This window comes from Montipora foliosa, chromosome 10, assembly GCF_036669935.1.
Source record: "Montipora foliosa isolate CH-2021 chromosome 10, ASM3666993v2, whole genome shotgun sequence".
NCBI classification, from domain to species: Eukaryota; Metazoa; Cnidaria; class Anthozoa; order Scleractinia; family Acroporidae; genus Montipora; species Montipora foliosa.
In genome coordinates this window covers 7,984,128-7,994,751 of record NC_090878.1, presented here as the reverse complement: position 1 = coordinate 7,994,751, position 10,624 = coordinate 7,984,128, and the positions used below count along the sequence as shown (strand labels likewise).

Below are 10,624 nucleotides of genomic sequence, written 5' to 3'. Positions count from 1 at the left end.
TCTATGACAAATATTTGTTGAGAAATCAAATGGTTACATTAATTAAAAGCACACACCAGGGCTACTCCTTAGTATATGGCTAGAAATGTTCTTCTCCCTTTTTCCTCCGGTCGCGCTTCAGCCATTTGATGAGGACCAGTCTCGTGCTTTCCAAGTTGCCTTGTTCATTTCCAAACGAATTCTGGGTAATGCTTCCATTCCATGACAAGGGAATACCCCCTGTTGTCATTTCGTCGATTTTTTTACAAGTGTCAGGCCACCCAGTCCTACCAGCAAAGTACAGCATCGATTAGAGTTTTTAGCTTTCAAAACGTGCTCAAATTGTATCGGTAGGTCCTGGAATTCGTGCACAGAAAGGCCAGAGAGACAACTTCATTCGTGAACCGCCATGTTTACAACAAAGCATTTTAGGCGTCCCAGTCTGCGCAAAACCATCTCTTACCTCTGTCTCCAGAAGACCAGACACGCACGGTTCTTACATCTACGTTTATGCCTGTACAATCAACTGAAATGTCAATTGCTTGTAAAAACCAGCATCTTTATTTTGGTATGGTACGTATCGGAGAGCCTGAACATTTGCGCATGCGATGACGGAATGTTTGAGCAAGAGAGAAAAATGCAGTACCTCCAGACGTGGCGCTGGAGCGTCGTACCAAACGAGTCATCCCGGGATTTCGGCCCGTGCGATCGCTTTTGGACGCAGTTGGCCCTTTGCTGCTTTCTGCTACCGACCTTGCCTCCCGGTACGGCATTGAGGGAGAGATATGTCGGCCCCTAAACCATATGTGACAAATCTCACGCCTACCCACAGCTCCATCAGACCGCCCTTGTCATTACAATTTAACGTAAGATTTCGATGGCTTATATATTTAAGGCAAAAGTCATTTTATCTCTCATATGGTAGGTAAGCACTGTAGTCGCGGAATACAAAGTGTACGCACGCGCCCTGCTAAAGGAAACATACACAAATGCATTCAACTTTATTTCATCCCGGAATTCAGAGTAACTACAAGACCTACTATCTTGGGAGACATTACATTTACAGCTAAAATACATAGCATCTATGGATACATAACTAAATTAATAGAAAATATTTAAAAAAAAAAAATTAATTCAAAAGAAAAACGGCTATACAAAACGTTTCCCTGGATTCTCATTTTAAAACCTGTTAACTGGGTATGGCATTCCACAACTTAGCTGATTAAGCAAGGACGCAAAGACTTAAGACCACAACTGGTTGTTCTAGGTTTATTGGGGGACAGAATGTAATTTCCGGAAAGATCATGTAAATAAAATGGGGAGGAAAACTCAGTTGTTTTTCATATGCAGTAATAGGAAAATCATTCAAAAACAAACTTTTACACAGAAATGTGAGAAAATTTTAAATGCGCTTATTGCATAGAGATACAGACTGAGTTTCACTTCAGTAATCTACAAATATAAATTTCAGTGTTCTCTCGTTTACATTATACCTTTTTTTTTAACAAGAACAACTGACGAAAGGCTACGCAGTGTTTTTCTACACGAATAACAGCGAAAAAAGCGCTACTTTGTCTCGAATATTCTATGACAAATATTTGTTGAGAAATCAAATGGCTACATTAATTAAAAGCACACACCAGGGCTACTCCTTAGTATATGGCTAGAAATGTTCTTCTCCCTTTTTCCTCCAATCGCGCTTCAGCCATTTGATGAGGACCAGTCTCGTGCTTTTCAAGTTGCTTTGTTCATTTCCAAACGAATTCTGGGTAATGCTTCCATTCCATGACAAGGGAATACCCCCTGTTGTCATTTCGTCGATTTTTTTACAAGTGTCAGGCCACCCAGTCCTACCAGCAAAGTACAGCATCGATTAGAGTTTTTAGCTTTCAAAACGTGCTCAAATTGTATCGGTAGGTCCTGGAATTCGTGCACACAAAGGCCAGAGAGACAACTTCATTCGTGAACCGCCATGTTTAAAACAAAGCATTTTAGGCGTCCCAGTCTGCGCAAAACCATCTCTTACCTCTGTCTCCAGAAGACCAGACACGCACGGTTCTTACATCTACGTTTATGCCTGTACAATCAACTGAAATGTCAATTGCTTGTAAAAACCAGCATCTTTATTTTGGTATGGTACGTATCGGAGAGCCTGAACATTTGCGCATGCGATGACGGAATGTTTGAGCAAAAGAGAAAAATGCAGTACCTCCAGACGTGGCGCTGGAGCGTCGTACCAAACGAGTCATCCCGGGATTTCGGCCCGTGCGATCGCTTTTGGACGCAAGAACCCTATTGTTTTGAAGCGAGTCAAACAGAATTTTAAAACACATACACAAAAGGCTTTACACGCCAGGACAAGTCCACAAACGCTTTGTTCTTTTTTAAACTAAATTTGCATAGAGGCGATCGAAGCGTGAAGAAGGAAGAATATAGAAGAAAAAAGTTGTTTTGTGTGGAAAAGAGGAGCATTCTCAACTCTTTCACGCTTTTTGAACAAACGTGAACTCCGTTGTTACAACCTTTTTTAAGGAAAGTTTTTCAACCTCACGCTTGAATGAAACACGGGTAAATGCAATCTTTTTTATGTAAGAATACACAAAGACATCCTTCAGTGCACAGACACAAAGAAAGCCTACTCAACAGATTTGAATAAAACCTTTTCTGAAAACGCTTGAAAAAAACCTTTGGATTTTGAGAAGCGTTTTATACTGTTGTATGGTGAAGCGGGAGTTGGTTTCATATCGTATTTCAAAATACTTTTTAAAACATGAGCAAACAACAATATACGTTTAAAACGCTTTATTAAAAGATACTCTAGTGACAAGTTGATATAAATGATTGTTCTTCTACTATTTGACTATCGTAACCTTAAACATGTTGCGTTGCGCTTAAACAAATACTGTGACTCTGATAATGCAGTTCTGTTCAGACATACAGAATATGAAACATTCGAGACCGGACTAACTCGAACGAATTTTATTTGCAGAAGGCTATCGTTAAGTCAATAAAAACACATCAACAAACGTTTCAAACGTTTTACTGAATTAACAGAGAACGCTTATCACAATGTGATATTTGCGAGAGATAGTTCTCTTTAAACAAACCTTAATCCGAAAAAAAGTTGTTTTGAAAACGCACCCTATGTACAACAAAGATTATAGTTGTTAAGTCAATAAATACACACCAACAAACATTTCAAGCGTTTTACTGAATTAACAGAGAACGCTTATCACAATGTGATATTTGTGAGAGTAGTTCTCTTTGTAATTCACTTGCATTCCCTGCATCATTAGTGTTCTATTATGCATGCATTGTTTCAACGCTTTTTGAGCGAAAATATATCACACACGCGCAAATAAGAGAAGAAAAAATGTTGTAATTCACTTGCATTCGCTGCATCATTAGTGTTCTATTATGCATGCACTATTTCAACGCGTTTAGAGCAACAATAAATAACACACGCGTAAATGTAGTTCACTTGAGTTCGCTGCATCATTATTGTTCAGTAAGGTTCCCACTTTGTATTACTCCTTAATCGGGCAACCATAGGTGTTCTCGCCCTGTAGGACCTTTTAATTACTCTCTTCTCCGTGGAATCTGGGGGCGTTTCAAAGATCCAGGGATCTGTGTCCTTTTCAATAGGAGAAGGTGGTGTTTCTATCCTGACAGGAATTTTGGATAGACCAACGGGTGTGGTTGGAAGTTTCCTGTGTGCTGTCTTTTTGGGTTGTACCTCGGATATCGTTGGAGAATGGTTTGGAGTGGGCGCATTTGGAGTTGTTGTCGCTGTCCCTACAGGTTTCGTCTTCGTTTCGCTCTTCATTTGTTTTGACAAACCTTGGTACCGTTGTAATAGTTGATCCAATAAGGCCACTTTTTGATCTGCGGGCAAAGTAGAATCCGTGATATGTTTCATGTCTTGATCCAAGCGCGTCAAGGTCGTGAGTTGCGGAGGTGAGGTTAAGCGATGTTCTGTCTCAAGGCTTTGCAATAAATGCTCTGGAACCAACATCATCTTTTGTACGTGTTTCATTTTAGCACTTTACCCAATAAATCCAAAGCGAACGGTGCAATCAAAGAGGCGAGAGCTGGCAGGAATCCTCCTTGCTGATTGAGAACTTCTTTTTTCTTCTTCAGACTAGGTGTCTTGCGAGTCAAATACAGGAGTTTCGACTTGTGTGGTTTCAAGCGTTTAAATGATGAACTTGGAACCATAATGTTCCCTTTAAGTAGATTAAGGGCGACTTCACTGATGGCTTCTATTTGTCCCTTACTAGCGTGAGATATCATCTCTTTCCGCTGTTTCCCTCTGCTTGTAAAACAAGTGCAGAGAAACGGTAAATGTTGATTGACTTTGGAAGCCTTGACGAGTTCTTCTTTTCTTCTCTCGGTAGCTTTTGAAATCTTTCTAGAACGTTTGAGGCAGTGTGGCCCAGTGGTTAGGGCGCTTGCCTTGAGATCTGGAGATCCCGGGTTCAAGACCGTTCTAACCACTCGTTGAATTTGATCCTGGTAGTCCCTGGTTTAACTTCCCAGCTGCACTTGTAAATAGCCAACTGGTTTGTCTCCGGCCAGTTGGGATTCTTAATAGCTGTTGTAGTTGTTCTGTTCTGTCGTTTCGTCGTGTATTCATTAGCCCTGAAAAGCCCCTATGGGGAGCGGTCAATTAAGTATGTATTGTATTATTGTATTAACGCAAAGTCATGTCACCACCACTTTGATTGTTTACTGTCTCCTCGCGGTGCAACAATTGCAAAGTCATGGCGTTAAATGAAATCTACCGGAAAGGGTTCATCGGTTTTATAGATTTTCTTATCAACGTAAACAATGGGATATGAATGTGACTCTGGGAAGATCCTTGTTCGCAATCGTTGAATGTCCGGGGTTCGTGGATGTAAATCCATCATTAAGTATCCAAATGGTTGTGATGTAGCGTCTTGAAAACTCTCCCACACAAACGGAACGCGCCCAGAAAACGCCTGTTGTGCCAGTGTCCTCAACCCCAAAGTATCTCGAGGATTGTTAAAAGCAATGATGTAATGAGCATTAAGAGAAATGCTCCGGGAAAACTTTCCTGGGGGGAAAGGTTTTGTGTCAAATAAATGCAGGTGACGTCACAATGATGGGACACTTTGGTGAACAAATCCAAAATGCGCTCGTCATCGCTACAGTTTCTCATGAGGTCATCTAACACGAGCAGACCAGGACGATGAGGGGGTGGAAATAAGGCGGGAATGTCGTCGGGATACCCTCCATAAACGTGACTTCCTTTACCAATTCCTTAAAACAATCTTGCCATTGACCGTAGCAATACACGATCTTGCGAATGGGGCGTTCAAATAAAAATCTGCGTGTTGAAGTATTTGGCGCGTAAATGTTGTTTTTCCGCATTGGCTGGGGCCAGAAATGATAATACTGCTGGGGCACTTGAATTGAGACATGTTCACAAGACGAAGCTTCAACGATTTGTGTACACGAGATAGAATTCCCACCCCTTTTACTAGCAAATACACACAAAAACAGCAACATTTTGTTTACTTTTCAACATGATTTTATTGCTTATGGACACAGCGAAATGACTTACAACCTTGTTGAAAGCAATCATTAACTTGACGATAAATGACTGAATTAAAATAAGCGTGTACACTCCGTTCAACTTGTGCATCGTTCCACTGAGAATCATATCGTTTAAATTTAGCTTGAACAGTGTTCATATCAACATTCCGTGCTCGCCGAATGAGATAAAACAGACAATAATCTCCACAAACATCCGAGTTCAGTCCTTGCAGTGGTTTGTCGTTATAATAGGTAACTTCCCGTAGAATGTAGGTATCCATGTTGTAAGTTTCAGGAGGAAATCCGTAGCTGTCAAAGAATTCACTTTCACGAGGCGATTCAAAGTACATAGCCACCCAATGTGTCCCAGGTTGGTCATGAGGGTCCGTATTCGCGATGAGTCCGGCTGGGTAGGTGTTGATGACAGGTAGCCTATCCCTTGGAAATACGCCTTGCATCAGAGGTGCTAACACAGGGTCAGAAAGACAGGCTTGCCATAGTTCTTGGGTCGTATGCATGACGATGAACTAAGAGCCTTGTGACAAATCGTAGACCACGCGACGATTGCCATCAATTTCCAACTGATTCTGAAATTCTGCGTACACAATTCAATTCAGAACTGAGATCGTCTGAGTTCCAAATTTCAGGTACAGGTTCACGTTACCCGTTCGATGAGGTATCAGATGATCGGGATGTCCACTTCCTGCCGGTGTCAAATCAAAACGGAACAAACCATATCCGTTCTCCCAATCCACTCTATCAATGTCAAGCCCGTGCCCACAATTCATGTCTCCACTTCCTGAAAACAGCGTGTTGTAACCATCGATCTTTTTTCCACCCGTCAGATCCAGCGCAGAATAAGGCATTTCTTCTCCATTCACAGTCATCCGAATGTCTTGCAGGTCAAACAGCTCAAAGTTGAAAGGATTTCTTGCAAGGTTTCCGTTGAAGGCATCGTTTCGCACGAGCCCAAAAATGATGCACTGAGGAATGAAACCGTGGAATAAATCTGTCTCAGTGTGATTAGACTCCTTGAGGGATGATCCTTGCCTGCGTAGGGGTTCTGGTTAGGGTATAGATGGCTGGTAGCGGTGCGCTCCCTTTGTGACCTTGCATGATCTGTACATGTTCTAGTTTCACACTGTCTGCAACACGCACTGTTCGTATGCGAAGCGTACTAGACATGACCTTTAGTTTGCAGTTGTTTGGAGTCTCCCCAGCCATTAAAACAAAAGCATCGTTGTTCAGATCCACTTTGACTTTGATCTCCAAACCGTCAAGCAACAACTTGTCAATATTAAACACGTCACAAAGAGGTACTCCGACCAACCCAACTTCTGCGCCGTTGTTAGTAAATGTGGCTCTTCTATTCAGACCCTCATTACTTTCTGCTGTATTATCTACTTCATTCATGTGTCCAGCAGTGTCTTTGTAATACAGAGCTTTGGTAAGTACGATTTCTTGGCCTGTTCCGTAAAGTTCAATAAGGTCTTGATGTAAGCATTGTATGCTTGAGTGTCTGACTGTTCTGTTACCAGCGTTTCGTTGATCTTGATGGTAAACTGTTTGATGATGGAATGAAGGGCGTTGTTGACCAGAGTGTACTTCTTACCATCCCCTGTGGGCGATCCATCTTGTTTGGTAATCTTTACTACCAATCGCAGCTCTGTCTTGTTAATGTCAATGTAGTCAGCTAACGGTTTGATGACAAACTCGATGGGGTTAGTTCCCGTTTGAACCGGTTCGTAATCGATCCATTTGCTGCTAACAATCGATACATCTGTCACAGGTACATCAAACAATTGTAAACTTGAATTCGCACCAGGGGCTGAGAGAGGGTGAGCTGATGCCATCTTTAATCAAAAATAGTCTTGAACGTTGAACGAGATGTTCTCCTTTTCTTGGTCTGTCCTTCACTGTGCCGCTTTGACGTATACGCGCGCTTTATACTGCTTTTTCCTCGACCTTGCTGTGTAATGTCATCAATGACCCCTGTGAGTAAAATTTTTCCAGCAGCTTTCGCTCTTGTCTTGGCAGCTTTCTTTAAAGGTTGACCATTGATCACGTCTTGGACAAGTTGCATTCCCGTTTCCAATCCAGTATCGAGCATTCGTTTTCCCACTTTTTTTGCTGTTGTTTTGAGAAAGGGAGTTGCTGAACGGAACAAGGACCGAAACATTCCACCTAAGCCGTTGCCCCCTTGACCATAAGGGTGTGTTCCTCCGTAGATACTAATGTCCTCCTCCTTTACCGTGCTGCCTATAGGGTACAACATGTCGTCCATATGGGTAATATCGGTGGTTCATAGGTAATAACATGTTGTTATAGAATATCACGACGCCGAAAATGCAGGGTCACGCGTACGGCTCCAGAAGCAAATGGTATCAATTGACCTGTGTCTCCCCTTATATTGATCGCCACGTATGAAAACACAGTTGTACGGAGTCTATGGTAGGAGGGCACCTTGACCTCTTCTGTGATCATGTTCCCCGGCTGACCACGAGGAACAAGCATCCGAAGTAAGTTCGCTTGAGCATCTCCAATACTTGAGACTCGATTAAATCGGAATAAACGTAGATGGTTTGAAAAGCGTCTCTCGAGAGCAATCCCCATACCAATTCGTCTTTTCTGACAGTGTTGTCGTTGTCCCCGCAGTTAAAGAAGGACGCTGTGATCATCATTCTGTTGGACAAAGCCTCCGATTTGGTACAGCTGAGGAATATTATACTGATGGTTTAAGTACCCCAAGGCGCGAGCTAATGTCTTTGGTAGAATCACATACCAACCGGCTGGTAACTTCAACTCAAAGTATCTTGTGCTTTCTCGTAAATGTAAAAACACTCGTTTCCTTCCAGACTCGTAATGGTCTTGTCACTGCCTTCAAATAAATGTCTCTCAAATCGATTGTGTAGTCCCTTCGTCATACCAGTGAATGACAATCTTTGACCGTGTACGGTAAATGGCACACTCAGGCTACAGGGATGTTCATTTCCAGGGTTTTCAGGACCAGTCTTACAAAGCAAAGTGTAGGACAAGTTGATTCCTCACCTACATTTTTGCCCGGTGGTAAGGGTAATGATGCTTGTCATCGGCCACATCCAGTCTTTCACTTAGGTGTAAGTTTGATCTTGGCAACTGCATCTTAAAATCGCGCCCGACATTGTTTTTCTGGATATTGAGGTCAGACTTGCATCACTGCGTCACACCATGTAACAAACTGTTGGTCACTGTTGATCGACGGCATGGAAATGTAAACAGGACGCTGACGATACCGTCTAAAAATGCAGCGTTTGACCGTATCCACTCGTTAAATATATTTCAATGGTCTGAAATATCTTTGTCCGCAAAGGTAGGTACACAATATGTTCTCTTTCTTCAAGGAGTGTTTCTCGAAACTGCCCAGAGGTACCATCTCATGTAGGAGAGGTAAGCGCTTGTCACCCACCTGCCACGGTTCCACGAGATTGGTTTTGAACTTGAACCAGTCTCTGCTTACACGACACAAAGCGACAGCGAAGGAGGAAAGATGTAAATACCCGGATATGTGATGGATGTGCCGGATGGTAAGATGAACCAATCATGACCATATTTTCTTTCTAAGGTGAGTGCAGCATTCAAACGAACGCTGGGTGTAAGAGTGTTGTTTTCGGTTATCCATCCCAACGCGCGAGCTGTAGACAATGTGATCAGAAGTCCTTCAGTTTGCGAGTTTAACGTTACCATTCCATTCGTCGTCCACTGTGATTTCAATCTTAGATGGTGGGTCAGCGATGTTCAGGCATTGTAACATTCCTTCTGTGACATCTAAGGCTGTATAATACTTGCCCTCGGGTAATACAAACGGTGTGGAGTCACCTCGACGATCCAGCATGATGTGAGAATGTTTGCAGTCATTTGTAATGTCAAACATTGAGAGCGGATACACGATATGATGCAATCCTACTTCCCAATCTTCTTCATCTTTCAGATGGATTTGTCGAGGTAGCGCTACGCGAAAGGAGGACTTGGAATTGTTTAGAAATAAATTACTGCTTGCATTACTGGAAGTGTCACGTAAAAGTCGCTATCTTGAATCATGTTTGTTGTAAAGCGACCAACTGGTTATGCGGAATCCAACTGTCGTATTTCTTTGGCCAACCTTTCCAATGTACCAACACCTCCTTATTCGCTCCTCGTCCCCTGCGTTTTAAAATTGTTTTTCAATACGAAACACAGGTGTTTTTCCGTTTCTATCACTTTCTGTAACTCAAATTCGTAAAAAGTGCCTTGAATCCAGTCACCGTCTGCTTCCTTTAGGCGATACACGGGTGGGTCGCGCGGAAGTCTCTGAGCAACAGTGAAAGTTTCCTCCGTCCAGGATGGTAAGTAACCTTTTTCAAAGATGCGTTTATGCTTACTGATCTTGACTTGATCTCCCACTTTGAATTTATACTTTGTCGGATTTTTGAACAGATTTCTATACAAATTGTTCCAGACCTCTGATGCGTTATTCTCGTTCATCCGCTGGTCTCATTTTGATGCTACGGTGCACGCTTTGATTGTAATCCCATTGACTAAATCGTCCAGTTGGTCCAAATATTACATAAAGTTTACTCTTGGGACGGACCAGTACGGACTGTATCATGCGCTTCAGTGAACAGGATATCCACTGCTGTAATGCAAATAACTCCTAAAATGAACTGTATTATGGGATTTGTGCAAATAGTGAATACCATTCTAACGCCGCTGGTTAAAACAACCGCTGATTCGAAAGTTCAAAATACGAGTGCGCCCCACCGTACCCCCAACAGGTATTGGCAATTCTCTTAGCACCCCTCGCTGCCAATTTTGCCACTTAACATTACTAGAACCCAGTTCAGGTTCGTGACATACGAAGACGGTTACTAAGCTCAGTCCAAAAGACTAAACCAAAAATTTTTTCTCACGACGACTATCTAAAGCAGAAAATGTGTAACGTTCTCAAAATATATAACCGGAATCCAAACTGAACCCATATGGCGGCGATATAACGTCGTAATAAGCTCGGAACAAATACAAGTAGCAACGAAAGCAAACGGGGAGAGTCGGAACCAATTACATTGTGTAA

At 42.3% G+C, this 10,624-nt stretch overlaps 1 pseudogene; it reads right to left on the bottom strand.

Annotated features, from left to right (window-relative positions):
* Positions 1 to 6,065: 6,065 nt before the first annotated feature.
* Positions 6,066 to 7,443, bottom strand: LOC137973725 (uncharacterized protein F54H12.2-like; annotated as a pseudogene).
* Positions 7,444 to 10,624: the final 3,181 nt, after the last annotated feature.